The sequence below is a fragment of the Phyllobates terribilis genome, unplaced genomic scaffold (genome assembly GCF_046119375.1).
Source record: "Phyllobates terribilis strain yellow unplaced genomic scaffold, ASM4611937v1 Scaffold_5__5_contigs__length_657084704, whole genome shotgun sequence".
Lineage (NCBI taxonomy): Eukaryota > Metazoa > Chordata > Amphibia > Anura > Dendrobatidae > Phyllobates > Phyllobates terribilis.
The window spans coordinates 77,059,842-77,078,962 of record NW_027362765.1 but is presented as its reverse complement, the minus strand read 5'-3'; the positions used below and the strand labels follow the sequence as shown (position 1 = coordinate 77,078,962).

Genomic DNA, 19,121 nt, shown 5'->3' with positions numbered 1-19,121 from the left:
CCAGAAGAGATGGAGCACATGGTTGAGACCCTGGTGGCCGAGCCAGAAGAGGAGGAACTGGTGGTCGCCGAGATCGAGGCCGCGCTGCTTGACCAGATGGAGGAAGAGGGCCTGCTGGTGATCCCGTCACCAGCAGTCAACACCGACGAGGGAGCACCCGACCGGAGTGGTAACTAAGGTGTATTGCCTGCGCTAACTTTTTCTTTTTTCCCTACATGATGGCTAATATTAACTTATTTTCCATTAATGTCAGGAGCATCAAGGACAAGTTCAGACGTCAGACTATTTATGCCTTCCTTACTTCCCAGTTGTGTGATGTTTATATGTTGCAGGAATGTTCCCTTCCCTCCTCTAGGTCCTTCAAACATCTGGCCAGGGAGTGGTCCCACGGTCCATCCTACTGGTCCGGTGGGGGTGACTGCAAGTCTGCGGGGGTCGCAATTCTGATCAGGGGGGGCGCATTCACGCTTGAGTCCGTCCAGGAGCTCATCTGCGGCAGGGCTCTTGTTGTAGATGGCAACTGGGCGGGAGAACCTGTCAGGTTCATCAACGTGTATGCGTCCCCACTGAAGAATGAGCGTTTGGAGCTTTTCCAGACCCTGCGGCTTCAGCTTGCCACCACCAGGACCTTAGTGATGGCCGGGGATTTCAACTGCCCCATCGAGGAGGATGGTCGTAGTTCTGGCACATCTGCCAAGTTGGACATCACGTCCAAGCTGCTCATCGAGATGGTAACCGAGGCCTCTCTTCAGGACGTGGTGGGCTCCATGGGGAGAGGCTCCACGAACTATTCGTGGAGCCAACCCGATGGCTCACTCCGCTCCAGGATTGACTTTGTGTTCACCTCTCGGGCAGTCAGGCAGAGTAGGCACTCGATGGTCTCCTGCTTCTTCTCCGACCACAGAGCCATTCACTTACAAGGTGTCCTCGGCGACGGTTTTCCGTCCGGCCCCGGCTCCTGGAAGCTGAATTGTGCTCTGCTGGCTCAGGATGAAGTCGTGGAGGAGCTGAGAGCAGCCTACGCAATGTGGCAGTCCTACAAGGGTAGCTTCCAAACAGTCTCTGATTGGTGGGAATATGTTAAACTTGAGTTTCGCTGTTTCTTTCAGGCCAAGGGTCGACAACAGGCGTGTGAGAAGAGGAGGGACTTCAGAGGGCTGCAGCGCGAGCTGCGGTCGCTGCAGGACCTTCTTCACTGCGGCTGGGACGTGAGGGAGGAGCTGGAGGAGACCAAGAAGAGCCTGAAAAGGCACTTTGAGGAGGAGTCCAAGCGAATCGTCTTCCGTTCCAAAGTGGAGAATCTGGAGAAGGGTGAGAAATGTAACTCATTCTTTTTCAGGAAACTTCATGCCGGTCACACGCCCCTGAACGAGCTGCGAGACGAGAGCGGAAACATGCGACGTGGGAAGGAGGACGTGATGAGGGTCGTCAGCGACTTCTACAGCGAACTCTACTCCCACAAGACTACCGACCCCGACGCTGCTGATAAGTTCCTGTCAGGTATCACTAACCATCTTGATCCTGCAGGCACGGCAGCCTTGGACAAACCTCTGATGGTGGGCGAATTGCTCTCTGCCGCTAAATCCTTTAGGACCGGCAGGACCCCGGGCAGTGATGGTCTTCCAGCGGAGCTCTATGTAGCGCTGGGAGACCTCATCTGTCCGGACCTGTTGGACCTGTACGAGGAGATGGTGGTGGAGGGTAGAATGCCTCCATCTTTGAGGGAAGGAATGGTCACGATCCTGTACAAGCGGAAGGGAGAGAGGTGCGACCTGAGGAATTGGCGTCCCATCACTCTGCTCAACGTGGACTACAAGATCCTGGCCAAGACGATGGCGACACGACTTAAGACGGTCATCGGACGGATCATCCACCCGGACCAGACCTGCGGCATCCCTGGACGTCGCATCGCAGACAGCCTCGCTCTCGTGCGGGACACGGTCGAGTACATCAAGGTCCGCCGCGCACACGCGGCCCTGGTCTCCTTGGATCAGGAGAAGGCCTTCGACCGGGTTTCCCACGAGTTCATGGGCCGAGCTCTGCACCGGTTAGGTTTGGGTAACATGTTTTGTTCGTATGTCCGTCTGATGTATTTTGATATCCACAGCTCGGTGTTGGTGAACGGCTGGAAGACTGACCCCTTCCCTGTCCTCTCTGGGGTCAGACAAGGCTGCCCTCTATCACCTCTTCTTTTTGTTTGTGTTATAGAACTCTTCGCAGAGGCTATCCGGCAGAATGGAGAGATCAGAGGGATCACCGCACCGGGTCCGGGACGACACGAGGTCAAGTGCTCGCTCTACATGGACGACGTCACCGTCTTCTGCGCTGATCGTGGTTCAGTCGACGCCCTCGTCCAGACGTGTGAGAGGTTCGGCCGGGCTTCAGGGGCCAAAGTCAACTGCAGGAAGTCGGAAGCCATGCTCTTCGGGGATTGGCAGCCGGCCTCCTCTGCCCCCTTCCCCTTCAACATTCAACCGGATTTCCTCAAGGTGCTGGGAGTCTGGTTCGGGAAGGAAGGAGCGGCCCTCAAGTCCTGGCAAGAACGCTTGGCCAAGGAGAAGCAACGGATCGGACTCTGGAGCCTCAGACACCTCACTTGTGAGGGTAAGGCACTCGTCCTGCGTAATGAGGTCCTGCCCGTCTTGCAGTACACGGCGCAGGCCTGGCCCCCACACGTCACTGTGTGCAGGGCCATTACCAAGACAGTGTTTCACTTTGTCTGGGGATCCAAGATGGACAGAGTCAGGCGGGCCGTCATGTACAAGGAGCCTCGCAAGGGTGGGAAGGGCGTTCCAGATATCCCCACCCTCCTGCGATCCTCTTTTGTGTGTGATTGTGTCCGCCGGACTTTGCAAGTCAAGAATGGCTCCGCGGGCAGGTCCATGTCTCACTTCTTCCTGCTTCCTCTTTGGAGGCGACTCGGCTGGGACAAGTGGGACAGCTCCTTCCCCTACAACTGGACGACGCCATGGTTCTACGGAGACGTCGTTCGATTTGTGGGGGAGCATCAACTGGAGGGACTCAAGCCCGACTTGTGGAAGCCCAAAACTATCCACAAGCTAATCAGAGCCAAGGATGACGTGGAGAACATCACAGGACTTCACCAGGACACGCTGGAGACTGTGTGGACAAATGTGTCGTCTGACAGGCTGACCAACGGGCACAAGAACTTGTCGTGGATGGCGATTCAGGGCGGACTGCCCGTCCGGTCATTCATGCATGCCCGGAACCTGTGCAAGACCCGGTACTGCCCAAGGTGCCCCTTCGTGGAGGAAACATCTTTGCACACTTTTTGGGACTGCGGATTTGCACAGCGCCTATTGACTGCACTTGAGGACGACCTGAGGAACTCTGTCCCCAGGGCGAGCCTATCGCACCATTCTGTGCTTTATGGACTATTCCCTGGGGTTCATAGCGTCGGAGCCATCCAGGAGGCTTGGCGCCTTATGAACTGCTTCAAGGATGCCGTTTGGGTCGCCAGGAACCGGCTCATCTTGAGGAGGGAGAGGATGTCCATCCAGGACTGCCGCAGGCTGATCCACAGCCTGCTCAGAGACTATTCCATCATGGACGGTCCGGAGGACGAGGATGAGGACTAAACCCCTCCTCCCCCTCTCCCCTTATGTGTCTTGTCTTTCAATAAAGCTTCGGGCCTGTGATTTTCCCCTCCCCATCCCCTTTTTCCCAATCCCTATCCCTTATCACGGTTCGTCGTACTGTATTGATTGACATGCTTTTTCTTTCAGATTGAGTGTTTTGTGTAGCATAGGGGTGCGATGTGTCTAGTTAGTGAGTCGTATCCTCATGCTATGTAAATATGATGTAGAATTCTGTGTGTACTGGGCTGCGGCACTGTACACTGTCTGTTAACTTATTTTTTGTGCTAATAAAAGATATATTCAATCAAAAAATCTGTTCTTATCAGTTTAATATCTGATACGTCCCCTATCTGGGGACCATATATTAAATGGATTTTTAGAACAGGGAGATGGAAAAAGAGCTTGCTCTGTCCACTCCACGCATTGACCTGGTATTGCAGTATCTCCAGGAACGGTGCACCCCTTCTTTAATGCAGTTTCTAAAATCAGAAAGAATTGAATTCAATGTTTTTTGTTCATTTTGCTTGTTTGTCGGATTTTGGGATGGACTCTTTGGCTTTGCTTTTCTTCTCCTCATTGGATTTTTCATGTTCAAAGTTGCAGAAGCCAGATTACAAGCTCATTTTGGTTCAACTTCAGCAACTGTGCATTGCATTGCCATGTAATGTGATGCAATGCTATCTTTCTAGCTCTCCCTTTTTACTTCCTTTTGGATAAACAGACATATTAGGCAAGCATTTTGGAGCTTTCACCTAAATAACTACAGGTGGTGAGATAAGCTGCACAATATAATTGACCTTTCAGTATATTGTTGCACACACACCATCTATTTAGCAAATGCCCTTGTTATCAACAGCAGCCTTTTAAACTCACCTGAGCTAACAGGTATGTGCGCTGGTTACTCTGCTGCGCTTAAAATTTCTTTTTTGGTTTGCTACAATGCCTTTTCTGAAACGTTGTCTCCTTCTGCTGGAACACTGACTTCTTTCATTTAATGCCTGCAGACTATAAAAGAGAACCCAACCCAAAAAGTTTGGTTGATTAGTCTGTGGCATTCTGTTAAACTGTTGCTTATGGCGGTCTCTGTGAGCTTCTCAGCGACATTCAGCCAGCCAGGTATCCTGCCTGCAGTAGATGGAATGTGGCAATGGAACGCTGGCTGCGCGTGTCATAATAGGCTCTGAGCCTTTATATACCTGTGCACAGCAGCAGCCACCTTCAGTCTGCTGCTGGACAGCCAGCAGCAGCAGCAGCAGGAGAGGTATGTAATCAGGAGCCCTCCTGCTAAGGGTAGACAGCTGCTCGTTCCACCCCACCCCCCGCCTTAATTGGTTCTCCTCCCTTCCAACGGTGTTGAGGCGGGTGGGAACAGCAGGGGGTGAAGGTGCTGTGTTTAAAGAGGTGGAGTTATGCAGATCTAAAACGCGTGGATTGCAGCAGCAGCAAGCCGAAAAGTGCAGGCATGTAAGGGATCTAGAGGTTGACAACATGTCTTCTTAACGGGAGTCCAGGAGCTCATCTCCACAAATGGACTTTTCAGGATCCTTGGGTGGCTCCGTAGTTTGAAACCAATTCTGGTTATCGCTTCTCGGCCTTTTGGCTAAGATCAAGTGTAGTATCTGTTCTTATCAGTTTAATATCTGATACGTCCCCTATCTGGGGACCATATATTAAATGGATTTTTAGAACAGGGAGATGGAAAAAGAGCTTGCTCTGTCCACTCCACGCATTGACCTGGTATTGCAGTATCTCCAGGACCGGTGCACCCCTTCTTTAATGCAGTTTCTAAAATCAGAAAGAATTGAATTCAATGTTTTTTGTTCATTTTGCTTGTTTGTCGGATTTTGGGATGGACTCTTTGGCTTTGCTTTTCTTCTCCTCATTGGATTTTTCATGTTCAAAGTTGCAGAAGCCAGATTACAAGCTCATTTTGGTTCAACTTCAGCAACTGTGCATTGCATTGCCATGTAATGTGATGCAATGCTATCTTTCTAGCTCTCCCTTTTTACTTCCTTTTGGATAAACAGACATATTAGGCAAGCATTTTGGAGCTTTCACCTAAATAACTACAGGTGGTGAGATAAGCTGCACAATATAATTGACCTTTCAGTATATTGTTGCACACACACCATCTATTTAGCAAATGCCCTTGTTATCAACAGCAGCCTTTTAAACTCACCTGAGCTAACAGGTATGTGCGCTGGTTACTCTGCTGCGCTTAAAATTTCTTTTTTGGTTTGCTACAATGCCTTTTCTGAAACGTTGTCTCCTTCTGCTGGAACACTGACTTCTTTCATTTAATGCCTGCAGACTATAAAAGAGAACCCAACCCAAAAAGTTTGGTTGATTAGTCTGTGGCATTCTGTTAAACTGTTGCTTATGGCGGTCTCTGTGAGCTTCTCAGCGACATTCAGCCAGCCAGGTATCCTGCCTGCAGTAGATGGAATGTGGCAATGGAACGCTGGCTGCGCGTGTCATAATAGGCTCTGAGCCTTTATATACCTGTGCACAGCAGCAGCCACCTTCAGTCTGCTGCTGGACAGCCAGCAGCAGCAGCAGCAGGAGAGGTATGTAATCAGGAGCCCTCCTGCTAAGGGTAGACAGCTGCTCGTTCCACCCCACCCCCCGCCTTAATTGGTTCTCCTCCCTTCCAACGGTGTTGAGGCGGGTGGGAACAGCAGGGGGTGAAGGTGCTGTGTTTAAAGAGGTGGAGTTATGCAGATCTAAAACGCGTGGATTGCAGCAGCAGCAAGCCGAAAAGTGCAGGCATGTAAGGGATCTAGAGGTTGACAACATGTCTTCTTAACGGGAGTCCAGGAGCTCATCTCCACAAATGGACTTTTCAGGATCCTTGGGTGGCTCCGTAGTTTGAAACCAATTCTGGTTATCGCTTCTCGGCCTTTTGGCTAAGATCAAGTGTAGTATCTGTTCTTATCAGTTTAATATCTGATACGTCCCCTATCTGGGGACCATATATTAAATGGATTTTTAGAACAGGGAGATGGAAAAAGAGCTTGCTCTGTCCACTCCACGCATTGACCTGGTATTGCAGTATCTCCAGGACCGGTGCACCCCTTCTTTAATGCAGTTTCTAAAATCAGAAAGAATTGAATTCAATGTTTTTTGTTCATTTTGCTTGTTTGTCGGATTTTGGGATGGACTCTTTGGCTTTGCTTTTCTTCTCCTCATTGGATTTTTCATGTTCAAAGTTGCAGAAGCCAGATTACAAGCTCATTTTGGTTCAACTTCAGCAACTGTGCATTGCATTGCCATGTAATGTGATGCAATGCTATCTTTCTAGCTCTCCCTTTTTACTTCCTTTTGGATAAACAGACATATTAGGCAAGCATTTTGGAGCTTTCACCTAAATAACTACAGGTGGTGAGATAAGCTGCACAATATAATTGACCTTTCAGTATATTGTTGCACACACACCATCTATTTAGCAAATGCCCTTGTTATCAACAGCAGCCTTTTAAACTCACCTGAGCTAACAGGTATGTGCGCTGGTTACTCTGCTGCGCTTAAAATTTCTTTTTTGGTTTGCTACAATGCCTTTTCTGAAACGTTGTCTCCTTCTGCTGGAACACTGACTTCTTTCATTTAATGCCTGCAGACTATAAAAGAGAACCCAACCCAAAAAGTTTGGTTGATTAGTCTGTGGCATTCTGTTAAACTGTTGCTTATGGCGGTCTCTGTGAGCTTCTCAGCGACATTCAGCCAGCCAGGTATCCTGCCTGCAGTAGATGGAATGTGGCAATGGAACGCTGGCTGCGCGTGTCATAATAGGCTCTGAGCCTTTATATACCTGTGCACAGCAGCAGCCACCTTCAGTCTGCTGCTGGACAGCCAGCAGCAGCAGCAGCAGGAGAGGTATGTAATCAGGAGCCCTCCTGCTAAGGGTAGACAGCTGCTCGTTCCACCCCACCCCCCGCCTTAATTGGTTCTCCTCCCTTCCAACGGTGTTGAGGCGGGTGGGAACAGCAGGGGGTGAAGGTGCTGTGTTTAAAGAGGTGGAGTTATGCAGATCTAAAACGCGTGGATTGCAGCAGCAGCAAGCCGAAAAGTGCAGGCATGTAAGGGATCTAGAGGTTGACAACATGTCTTCTTAACGGGAGTCCAGGAGCTCATCTCCACAAATGGACTTTTCAGGATCCTTGGGTGGCTCCGTAGTTTGAAACCAATTCTGGTTATCGCTTCTCGGCCTTTTGGCTAAGATCAAGTGTAGTATCTGTTCTTATCAGTTTAATATCTGATACGTCCCCTATCTGGGGACCATATATTAAATGGATTTTTAGAACAGGGAGATGGAAAAAGAGCTTGCTCTGTCCACTCCACGCATTGACCTGGTATTGCAGTATCTCCAGGACCGGTGCACCCCTTCTTTAATGCAGTTTCTAAAATCAGAAAGAATTGAATTCAATGTTTTTTGTTCATTTTGCTTGTTTGTCGGATTTTGGGATGGACTCTTTGGCTTTGCTTTTCTTCTCCTCATTGGATTTTTCATGTTCAAAGTTGCAGAAGCCAGATTACAAGCTCATTTTGGTTCAACTTCAGCAACTGTGCATTGCATTGCCATGTAATGTGATGCAATGCTATCTTTCTAGCTCTCCCTTTTTACTTCCTTTTGGATAAACAGACATATTAGGCAAGCATTTTGGAGCTTTCACCTAAATAACTACAGGTGGTGAGATAAGCTGCACAATATAATTGACCTTTCAGTATATTGTTGCACACACACCATCTATTTAGCAAATGCCCTTGTTATCAACAGCAGCCTTTTAAACTCACCTGAGCTAACAGGTATGTGCGCTGGTTACTCTGCTGCGCTTAAAATTTCTTTTTTGGTTTGCTACAATGCCTTTTCTGAAACGTTGTCTCCTTCTGCTGGAACACTGACTTCTTTCATTTAATGCCTGCAGACTATAAAAGAGAACCCAACCCAAAAAGTTTGGTTGATTAGTCTGTGGCATTCTGTTAAACTGTTGCTTATGGCGGTCTCTGTGAGCTTCTCAGCGACATTCAGCCAGCCAGGTATCCTGCCTGCAGTAGATGGAATGTGGCAATGGAACGCTGGCTGCGCGTGTCATAATAGGCTCTGAGCCTTTATATACCTGTGCACAGCAGCAGCCACCTTCAGTCTGCTGCTGGACAGCCAGCAGCAGCAGCAGCAGGAGAGGTATGTAATCAGGAGCCCTCCTGCTAAGGGTAGACAGCTGCTCGTTCCACCCCACCCCCCGCCTTAATTGGTTCTCCTCCCTTCCAACGGTGTTGAGGCGGGTGGGAACAGCAGGGGGTGAAGGTGCTGTGTTTAAAGAGGTGGAGTTATGCAGATCTAAAACGCGTGGATTGCAGCAGCAGCAAGCCGAAAAGTGCAGGCATGTAAGGGATCTAGAGGTTGACAACATGTCTTCTTAACGGGAGTCCAGGAGCTCATCTCCACAAATGGACTTTTCAGGATCCTTGGGTGGCTCCGTAGTTTGAAACCAATTCTGGTTATCGCTTCTCGGCCTTTTGGCTAAGATCAAGTGTAGTATCTGTTCTTATCAGTTTAATATCTGATACGTCCCCTATCTGGGGACCATATATTAAATGGATTTTTAGAACAGGGAGATGGAAAAAGAGCTTGCTCTGTCCACTCCACGCATTGACCTGGTATTGCAGTATCTCCAGGACCGGTGCACCCCTTCTTTAATGCAGTTTCTAAAATCAGAAAGAATTGAATTCAATGTTTTTTGTTCATTTTGCTTGTTTGTCGGATTTTGGGATGGACTCTTTGGCTTTGCTTTTCTTCTCCTCATTGGATTTTTCATGTTCAAAGTTGCAGAAGCCAGATTACAAGCTCATTTTGGTTCAACTTCAGCAACTGTGCATTGCATTGCCATGTAATGTGATGCAATGCTATCTTTCTAGCTCTCCCTTTTTACTTCCTTTTGGATAAACAGACATATTAGGCAAGCATTTTGGAGCTTTCACCTAAATAACTACAGGTGGTGAGATAAGCTGCACAATATAATTGACCTTTCAGTATATTGTTGCACACACACCATCTATTTAGCAAATGCCCTTGTTATCAACAGCAGCCTTTTAAACTCACCTGAGCTAACAGGTATGTGCGCTGGTTACTCTGCTGCGCTTAAAATTTCTTTTTTGGTTTGCTACAATGCCTTTTCTGAAACGTTGTCTCCTTCTGCTGGAACACTGACTTCTTTCATTTAATGCCTGCAGACTATAAAAGAGAACCCAACCCAAAAAGTTTGGTTGATTAGTCTGTGGCATTCTGTTAAACTGTTGCTTATGGCGGTCTCTGTGAGCTTCTCAGCGACATTCAGCCAGCCAGGTATCCTGCCTGCAGTAGATGGAATGTGGCAATGGAACGCTGGCTGCGCGTGTCATAATAGGCTCTGAGCCTTTATATACCTGTGCACAGCAGCAGCCACCTTCAGTCTGCTGCTGGACAGCCAGCAGCAGCAGCAGCAGGAGAGGTATGTAATCAGGAGCCCTCCTGCTAAGGGTAGACAGCTGCTCGTTCCACCCCACCCCCCGCCTTAATTGGTTCTCCTCCCTTCCAACGGTGTTGAGGCGGGTGGGAACAGCAGGGGGTGAAGGTGCTGTGTTTAAAGAGGTGGAGTTATGCAGATCTAAAACGCGTGGATTGCAGCAGCAGCAAGCCGAAAAGTGCAGGCATGTAAGGGATCTAGAGGATGACAACATGTCTTCTTAACGGGAGTCCAGGAGCTCATCTCCACAAATGGACTTTTCAGGATCCTTGGGTGGCTCCGTAGTTTGAAACCAATTCTGGTTATCGCTTCTCGGCCTTTTGGCTAAGATCAAGTGTAGTATCTGTTCTTATCAGTTTAATATCTGATACGTCCCCTATCTGGGGACCATATATTAAATGGATTTTTAGAACAGGGAGATGGAAAAAGAGCTTGCTCTGTCCACTCCACGCATTGACCTGGTATTGCAGTATCTCCAGGACCGGTGCACCCCTTCTTTAATGCAGTTTCTAAAATCAGAAAGAATTGAATTCAATGTTTTTTGTTCATTTTGCTTGTTTGTCGGATTTTGGGATGGACTCTTTGGCTTTGCTTTTCTTCTCCTCATTGGATTTTTCATGTTCAAAGTTGCAGAAGCCAGATTACAAGCTCATTTTGGTTCAACTTCAGCAACTGTGCATTGCATTGCCATGTAATGTGATGCAATGCTATCTTTCTAGCTCTCCCTTTTTACTTCCTTTTGGATAAACAGACATATTAGGCAAGCATTTTGGAGCTTTCACCTAAATAACTACAGGTGGTGAGATAAGCTGCACAATATAATTGACCTTTCAGTATATTGTTGCACACACACCATCTATTTAGCAAATGCCCTTGTTATCAACAGCAGCCTTTTAAACTCACCTGAGCTAACAGGTATGTGCGCTGGTTACTCTGCTGCGCTTAAAATTTCTTTTTTGGTTTGCTACAATGCCTTTTCTGAAACATTGTCTCCTTCTGCTGGAACACTGACTTCTTTCATTTAATGCCTGCAGACTATAAAAGAGAACCCAACCCAAAAAGTTTGGTTGATTAGTCTGTGGCATTCTGTTAAACTGTTGCTTATGGCGGTCTCTGTGAGCTTCTCAGCGACATTCAGCCAGCCAGGTATCCTGCCTGCAGTAGATGGAATGTGGCAATGGAACGCTGGCTGCGCGTGTCATAATAGGCTCTGAGCCTTTATATACCTGTGCACAGCAGCAGCCACCTTCAGTCTGCTGCTGGACAGCCAGCAGCAGCAGCAGCAGGAGAGGTATGTAATCAGGAGCCCTCCTGCTAAGGGTAGACAGCTGCTCGTTCCACCCCACCCCCCGCCTTAATTGGTTCTCCTCCCTTCCAACGGTGTTGAGGCGGGTGGGAACAGCAGGGGGTGAAGGTGCTGTGTTTAAAGAGGTGGAGTTATGCAGATCTAAAACGCGTGGATTGCAGCAGCAGCAAGCCGAAAAGTGCAGGCATGTAAGGGATCTAGAGGTTGACAACATGTCTTCTTAACGGGAGTCCAGGAGCTCATCTCCACAAATGGACTTTTCAGGATCCTTGGGTGGCTCCGTAGTTTGAAACCAATTCTGGTTATCGCTTCTCGGCCTTTTGGCTAAGATCAAGTGTAGTATCTGTTCTTATCAGTTTAATATCTGATACGTCCCCTATCTGGGGACCATATATTAAATGGATTTTTAGAACAGGGAGATGGAAAAAGAGCTTGCTCTGTCCACTCCACGCATTGACCTGGTATTGCAGTATCTCCAGGACCGGTGCACCCCTTCTTTAATGCAGTTTCTAAAATCAGAAAGAATTGAATTCAATGTTTTTTGTTCATTTTGCTTGTTTGTCGGATTTTGGGATGGACTCTTTGGCTTTGCTTTTCTTCTCCTCATTGGATTTTTCATGTTCAAAGTTGCAGAAGCCAGATTACAAGCTCATTTTGGTTCAACTTCAGCAACTGTGCATTGCATTGCCATGTAATGTGATGCAATGCTATCTTTCTAGCTCTCCCTTTTTACTTCCTTTTGGATAAACAGACATATTAGGCAAGCATTTTGGAGCTTTCACCTAAATAACTACAGGTGGTGAGATAAGCTGCACAATATAATTGACCTTTCAGTATATTGTTGCACACACACCATCTATTTAGCAAATGCCCTTGTTATCAACAGCAGCCTTTTAAACTCACCTGAGCTAACAGGTATGTGCGCTGGTTACTCTGCTGCGCTTAAAATTTCTTTTTTGGTTTGCTACAATGCCTTTTCTGAAACGTTGTCTCCTTCTGCTGGAACACTGACTTCTTTCATTTAATGCCTGCAGACTATAAAAGAGAACCCAACCCAAAAAGTTTGGTTGATTAGTCTGTGGCATTCTGTTAAACTGTTGCTTATGGCGGTCTCTGTGAGCTTCTCAGCGACATTCAGCCAGCCAGGTATCCTGCCTGCAGTAGATGGAATGTGGCAATGGAACGCTGGCTGCGCGTGTCATAATAGGCTCTGAGCCTTTATATACCTGTGCACAGCAGCAGCCACCTTCAGTCTGCTGCTGGACAGCCAGCAGCAGCAGCAGCAGGAGAGGTATGTAATCAGGAGCCCTCCTGCTAAGGGTAGACAGCTGCTCGTTCCACCCCACCCCCCGCCTTAATTGGTTCTCCTCCCTTCCAACGGTGTTGAGGCGGGTGGGAACAGCAGGGGGTGAAGGTGCTGTGTTTAAAGAGGTGGAGTTATGCAGATCTAAAACGCGTGGATTGCAGCAGCAGCAAGCCGAAAAGTGCAGGCATGTAAGGGATCTAGAGGTTGACAACATGTCTTCTTAACGGGAGTCCAGGAGCTCATCTCCACAAATGGACTTTTCAGGATCCTTGGGTGGCTCCGTAGTTTGAAACCAATTCTGGTTATCGCTTCTCGGCCTTTTGGCTAAGATCAAGTGTAGTATCTGTTCTTATCAGTTTAATATCTGATACGTCCCCTATCTGGGGACCATATATTAAATGGATTTTTAGAACAGGGAGATGGAAAAAGAGCTTGCTCTGTCCACTCCACGCATTGACCTGGTATTGCAGTATCTCCAGGACCGGTGCACCCCTTCTTTAATGCAGTTTCTAAAATCAGAAAGAATTGAATTCAATGTTTTTTGTTCATTTTGCTTGTTTGTCGGATTTTGGGATGGACTCTTTGGCTTTGCTTTTCTTCTCCTCATTGGATTTTTCATGTTCAAAGTTGCAGAAGCCAGATTACAAGCTCATTTTGGTTCAACTTCAGCAACTGTGCATTGCATTGCCATGTAATGTGATGCAATGCTATCTTTCTAGCTCTCCCTTTTTACTTCCTTTTGGATAAACAGACATATTAGGCAAGCATTTTGGAGCTTTCACCTAAATAACTACAGCTGGTGAGATAAGCTGCACAATATAATTGACCTTTCAGTATATTGTTGCACACACACCATCTATTTAGCAAATGCCCTTGTTATCAACAGCAGCCTTTTAAACTCACCTGAGCTAACAGGTATGTGCGCTGGTTACTCTGCTGCGCTTAAAATTTCTTTTTTGGTTTGCTACAATGCCTTTTCTGAAACGTTGTCTCCTTCTGCTGGAACACTGACTTCTTTCATTTAATGCCTGCAGACTATAAAAGAGAACCCAACCCAAAAAGTTTGGTTGATTAGTCTGTGGCATTCTGTTAAACTGTTGCTTATGGCGGTCTCTGTGAGCTTCTCAGCGACATTCAGCCAGCCAGGTATCCTGCCTGCAGTAGATGGAATGTGGCAATGGAACGCTGGCTGCGCGTGTCATAATAGGCTCTGAGCCTTTATATACCTGTGCACAGCAGCAGCCACCTTCAGTCTGCTGCTGGACAGCCAGCAGCAGCAGCAGGAGAGGTATGTAATCAGGAGCCCTCCTGCTAAGGGTAGACAGCTGCTCGTTCCACCCCACCCCCCGCCTTAATTGGTTCTCCTCCCTTCCAACGGTGTTGAGGCGGGTGGGAACAGCAGGGGGTGAAGGTGCTGTGTTTAAAGAGGTGGAGTTATGCAGATCTAAAACGCGTGGATTGCAGCAGCAGCAAGCCGAAAAGTGCAGGCATGTAAGGGATCTAGAGGTTGACAACATGTCTTCTTAACGGGAGTCCAGGAGCTCATCTCCACAAATGGACTTTTCAGGATCCTTGGGTGGCTCCGTAGTTTGAAACCAATTCTGGTTATCGCTTCTCGGCCTTTTGGCTAAGATCAAGTGTAGTATCTGTTCTTATCAGTTTAATATCTGATACGTCCCCTATCTGGGGACCATATATTAAATGGATTTTTAGAACAGGGAGATGGAAAAAGAGCTTGCTCTGTCCACTCCACGCATTGACCTGGTATTGCAGTATCTCCAGGACCGGTGCACCCCTTCTTTAATGCAGTTTCTAAAATCAGAAAGAATTGAATTCAATGTTTTTTGTTCATTTTGCTTGTTTGTCGGATTTTGGGATGGACTCTTTGGCTTTGCTTTTCTTCTCCTCATTGGATTTTTCATGTTCAAAGTTGCAGAAGCCAGATTACAAGCTCATTTTGGTTCAACTTCAGCAACTGTGCATTGCATTGCCATGTAATGTGATGCAATGCTATCTTTCTAGCTCTCCCTTTTTACTTCCTTTTGGATAAACAGACATATTAGGCAAGCATTTTGGAGCTTTCACCTAAATAACTACAGGTGGTGAGATAAGCTGCACAATATAATTGACCTTTCAGTATATTGTTGCACACACACCATCTATTTAGCAAATGCCCTTGTTATCAACAGCAGCCTTTTAAACTCACCTGAGCTAACAGGTATGTGCGCTGGTTACTCTGCTGCGCTTAAAATTTCTTTTTTGGTTTGCTACAATGCCTTTTCTGAAACGTTGTCTCCTTCTGCTGGAACACTGACTTCTTTCATTTAATGCCTGCAGACTATAAAAGAGAACCCAACCCAAAAAGTTTGGTTGATTAGTCTGTGGCATTCTGTTAAACTGTTGCTTATGGCGGTCTCTGTGAGCTTCTCAGCGACATTCAGCCAGCCAGGTATCCTGCCTGCAGTAGATGGAATGTGGCAATGGAACGCTGGCTGCGCGTGTCATAATAGGCTCTGAGCCTTTATATACCTGTGCACAGCAGCAGCCACCTTCAGTCTGCTGCTGGACAGCCAGCAGCAGCAGCAGCAGGAGAGGTATGTAATCAGGAGCCCTCCTGCTAAGGGTAGACAGCTGCTCGTTCCACCCCACCCCCCGCCTTAATTGGTTCTCCTCCCTTCCAACGGTGTTGAGGCGGGTGGGAACAGCAGGGGGTGAAGGTGCTGTGTTTAAAGAGGTGGAGTTATGCAGATCTAAAACGCGTGGATTGCAGCAGCAGCAAGCCGAAAAGTGCAGGCATGTAAGGGATCTAGAGGTTGACAACATGTCTTCTTAACGGGAGTCCAGGAGCTCATCTCCACAAATGGACTTTTCAGGATCCTTGGGTGGCTCCGTAGTTTGAAACCAATTCTGGTTATCGCTTCTCGGCCTTTTGGCTAAGATCAAGTGTAGTATCTGTTCTTATCAGTTTAATATCTGATACGTCCCCTATCTGGGGACCATATATTAAATGGATTTTTAGAACAGGGAGATGGAAAAAGAGCTTGCTCTGTCCACTCCACGCATTGACCTGGTATTGCAGTATCTCCAGGACCGGTGCACCCCTTCTTTAATGCAGTTTCTAAAATCAGAAAGAATTGAATTCAATGTTTTTTGTTCATTTTGCTTGTTTGTCGGATTTTGGGATGGACTCTTTGGCTTTGCTTTTCTTCTCCTCATTGGATTTTTCATGTTCAAAGTTGCAGAAGCCAGATTACAAGCTCATTTTGGTTCAACTTCAGCAACTGTGCATTGCATTGCCATGTAATGTGATGCAATGCTATCTTTCTAGCTCTCCCTTTTTACTTCCTTTTGGATAAACAGACATATTAGGCAAGCATTTTGGAGCTTTCACCTAAATAACTACAGGTGGTGAGATAAGCTGCACAATATAATTGACCTTTCAGTATATTGTTGCACACACACCATCTATTTAGCAAATGCCCTTGTTATCAACAGCAGCCTTTTAAACTCACCTGAGCTAACAGGTATGTGCGCTGGTTACTCTGCTGCGCTTAAAATTTCTTTTTTGGTTTGCTACAATGCCTTTTCTGAAACGTTGTCTCCTTCTGCTGGAACACTGACTTCTTTCATTTAATGCCTGCAGACTATAAAAGAGAACCCAACCCAAAAAGTTTGGTTGATTAGTCTGTGGCATTCTGTTAAACTGTTGCTTATGGCGGTCTCTGTGAGCTTCTCAGCGACATTCAGCCAGCCAGGTATCCTGCCTGCAGTAGATGGAATGTGGCAATGGAACGCTGGCTGCGCGTGTCATAATAGGCTCTGAGCCTTTATATACCTGTGCACAGCAGCAGCCACCTTCAGTCTGCTGCTGGACAGCCAGCAGCAGCAGCAGCAGGAGAGGTATGTAATCAGGAGCCCTCCTGCTAAGGGTAGACAGCTGCTCGTTCCACCCCACCCCCCGCCTTAATTGGTTCTCCTCCCTTCCAACGGTGTTGAGGCGGGTGGGAACAGCAGGGGGTGAAGGTGCTGTGTTTAAAGAGGTGGAGTTATGCAGATCTAAAACGCGTGGATTGCAGCAGCAGCAAGCCGAAAAGTGCAGGCATGTAAGGGATCTAGAGGTTGACAACATGTCTTCTTAACGGGAGTCCAGGAGCTCATCTACACAAATGGACTTTTCAGGATCCTTGGGTGGCTCCGTAGTTTGAAACCAATTCTGGTTATCGCTTCTCGGCCTTTTGGCTAAGATCAAGTGTAGTATCTGTTCTTATCAGTTTAATATCTGATACGTCCCCTATCTGGGGACCATATATTAAATGGATTTTTAGAACAGGGAGATGGAAAAAGAGCTTGCTCTGTCCACTCCACGCATTGACCTGGTATTGCAGTATCTCCAGGACCGGTGCACCCCTTCTTTAATGCAGTTTCTAAAATCAGAAAGAATTGAATTCAATGTTTTTTGTTCATTTTGCTTGTTTGTCGGATTTTGGGATGGACTCTTTGGCTTTGCTTTTCTTCTCCTCATTGGATTTTTCATGTTCAAAGTTGCAGAAGCCAGATTACAAGCTCATTTTGGTTCAACTTCAGCAACTGTGCATTGCATTGCCATGTAATGTGATGCAATGCTATCTTTCTAGCTCTCCCTTTTTACTTCCTTTTGGATAAACAGACATATTAGGCAAGCATTTTGGAGCTTTCACCTAAATAACTACAGGTGGTGAGATAAGCTGCACAATATAATTGACCTTTCAGTATATTGTTGCACACACACCATCTATTTAGCAAATGCCCTTGTTATCAACAGCAGCCTTTTAAACTCACCTGAGCTAACAGGTATGTGCGCTGGTTACTCTGCTGCGCTTAAAATTTCTTTTTTGGTTTGCTACAATGCCTTTTCTGAAACGTTGTCTCCTTCTGCTGGAACACTGACTTCTTTCATTTAATGCCTGCAGACTATAAAAGAGAACCCAACCCAAAAAGTTTGGTTGATTAGTCTGTGGCATTCTGTTAAACTGTTGCTTATGGCGGTCTCTGTGAGCTTCTCAGCGACATTCAGCCAGCCAGGTATCCTGCCTGCAGTAGATGGAATGTGGCAATGGAACGCTGGCTGCGCGTGTCATAATAGGCTCTGAGCCTTTATATACCTGTGCACAGCAGCAGCCACCTTCAGTCTGCTGCTGGACAGCCAGCAGCAGCAGCAGCAGGAGAGGTATGTAATCAGGAGCCCTCCTGCTAAGGGTAGACAGCTGCTCGTTCCACCCCACCCCCCACCTTAATTGGTTCTCCTCCCTTCCAACGGTGTTGAGGCGGGTGGGAACAGCAGGGGGTGAAGGTGCTGTGTTTAAAGAGGTGGAGTTATGCAGATCTAAAACGCGTGGATTGCAGCAGCAGCAAGCCGAAAAGTGCAGGCATGTAAGGGATCTAGAGGTTGACAACATGTCTTCTTAACGGGAGTCCAGGAGCTCATCTCCACAAATGGACTTTTCAGGATCCTTGGGTGGCTCCGTAGTTTGAAACCAATTCTGGTTATCGCTTCTCGGCCTTTTGGCTAAGATCAAGTGTAGTATCTGTTCTTATCAGTTTAATATCTGATACGTCCCCTATCTGGGGACCATATATTAAATGGATTTTTAGAACAGGGAGATGGAAAAAGAGCTTGCTCTGTCCACTCCACGCATTGACCTGGTATTGCAGTATCTCCAGGACCGGTGCACCCCTTCTTTAATGCAGTTTCTAAAATCAGAAAGAATTGAATTCAATGTTTTTTGTTCATTTTGCTTGTTTGTCGGATTTTGGGATGGACTCTTTGGCTTTGCTTTTCTTCTCCTCATTGGATTTTTCATGTTCAAAGTTGCAGAAGCCAGATTACAAGCTCATTTTGGTTCAACTTCAGCAACTGTGCATTGCATTGCCATGTAATGTGATGCAATGCTATCTTTCTAGCTCTCCCTTTTTACTTCCTTTTGGATAAACAGACATATTAGGCAAGCATTTTGGAGCTTTCACCTAAATAACTACAGGTGGTGAGATAAGCTGCACAATATAATTGACCTTTCAGTATATTGTTGCACACACACCATCTATTTAGCAAATGCCCTTGTTATCAACAGCAGCCTTTTAAACTCACCTGAGCTAACAGGTATGTGCGCTGGTTACTCTGCTGCGCTTAAAATTTCTTTTTTGGTTTGCTACAATGCCTTTTCTGAAACGTTGTCTCCTTCTGCTGGAACACTGACTTCTTTCATTTAATGCCTGCAGACTATAAAAGAGAACCCAACCCAAAAAGTTTGGTTGATTAGTCTGTGGCATTCTGTTAAACTGTTGCTTATGGCGGTCTCTGTGAGCTTCTCAGCGACATTCAGCCAGCCAGGTATCCTGCCTGCAGTAGATGGAATGTGGCAATGGAACGCTGG

At 46.9% G+C, this 19,121-nt stretch overlaps 12 non-coding genes across 12 annotated transcripts; all 12 read left to right on the top strand.

Moving 5' to 3' along the window:
* Window positions 1–3,871: 3,871 nt before the first annotated feature.
* On the top strand, window positions 3,872–4,064 carry LOC141150235 (U2 spliceosomal RNA). Its single transcript, XR_012246493.1, has one exon. It is a non-coding gene; the product is annotated as a U2 spliceosomal RNA (small nuclear RNA).
* A 1,115-nt stretch (window positions 4,065–5,179) lies between these two features.
* LOC141273941 (U2 spliceosomal RNA) lies at window positions 5,180–5,370 on the top strand. Its single transcript, XR_012322240.1, has one exon. It is a non-coding gene; the product is annotated as a U2 spliceosomal RNA (small nuclear RNA).
* Window positions 5,371–6,485: 1,115 nt separating this feature from the next.
* On the top strand, window positions 6,486–6,676 carry LOC141273939 (U2 spliceosomal RNA). Its single transcript, XR_012322239.1, has one exon. It is a non-coding gene; the product is annotated as a U2 spliceosomal RNA (small nuclear RNA).
* Window positions 6,677–7,791: 1,115 nt separating this feature from the next.
* Window positions 7,792–7,982, top strand: LOC141273938 (U2 spliceosomal RNA). Its single transcript, XR_012322238.1, has one exon. It is a non-coding gene; the product is annotated as a U2 spliceosomal RNA (small nuclear RNA).
* A 1,115-nt stretch (window positions 7,983–9,097) lies between these two features.
* On the top strand, window positions 9,098–9,288 carry LOC141273937 (U2 spliceosomal RNA). Its single transcript, XR_012322237.1, has one exon. It is a non-coding gene; the product is annotated as a U2 spliceosomal RNA (small nuclear RNA).
* A 1,115-nt stretch (window positions 9,289–10,403) lies between these two features.
* LOC141273936 (U2 spliceosomal RNA) lies at window positions 10,404–10,594 on the top strand. Its single transcript, XR_012322236.1, has one exon. It is a non-coding gene; the product is annotated as a U2 spliceosomal RNA (small nuclear RNA).
* A 1,115-nt stretch (window positions 10,595–11,709) lies between these two features.
* LOC141273934 (U2 spliceosomal RNA) lies at window positions 11,710–11,900 on the top strand. The gene has a single exon (XR_012322234.1). It is a non-coding gene; the product is annotated as a U2 spliceosomal RNA (small nuclear RNA).
* A 1,115-nt stretch (window positions 11,901–13,015) lies between these two features.
* LOC141273933 (U2 spliceosomal RNA) lies at window positions 13,016–13,206 on the top strand. Its single transcript, XR_012322233.1, has one exon. It is a non-coding gene; the product is annotated as a U2 spliceosomal RNA (small nuclear RNA).
* A 1,112-nt stretch (window positions 13,207–14,318) lies between these two features.
* On the top strand, window positions 14,319–14,509 carry LOC141273932 (U2 spliceosomal RNA). Its single transcript, XR_012322232.1, has one exon. It is a non-coding gene; the product is annotated as a U2 spliceosomal RNA (small nuclear RNA).
* Window positions 14,510–15,624: 1,115 nt separating this feature from the next.
* Window positions 15,625–15,815, top strand: LOC141273931 (U2 spliceosomal RNA). The gene has a single exon (XR_012322231.1). It is a non-coding gene; the product is annotated as a U2 spliceosomal RNA (small nuclear RNA).
* A 1,115-nt stretch (window positions 15,816–16,930) lies between these two features.
* LOC141273930 (U2 spliceosomal RNA) lies at window positions 16,931–17,121 on the top strand. Its single transcript, XR_012322230.1, has one exon. It is a non-coding gene; the product is annotated as a U2 spliceosomal RNA (small nuclear RNA).
* Window positions 17,122–18,236: 1,115 nt separating this feature from the next.
* On the top strand, window positions 18,237–18,427 carry LOC141273929 (U2 spliceosomal RNA). The gene has a single exon (XR_012322229.1). It is a non-coding gene; the product is annotated as a U2 spliceosomal RNA (small nuclear RNA).
* The last annotated feature ends 694 nt before the right edge of the window (window positions 18,428–19,121 follow it).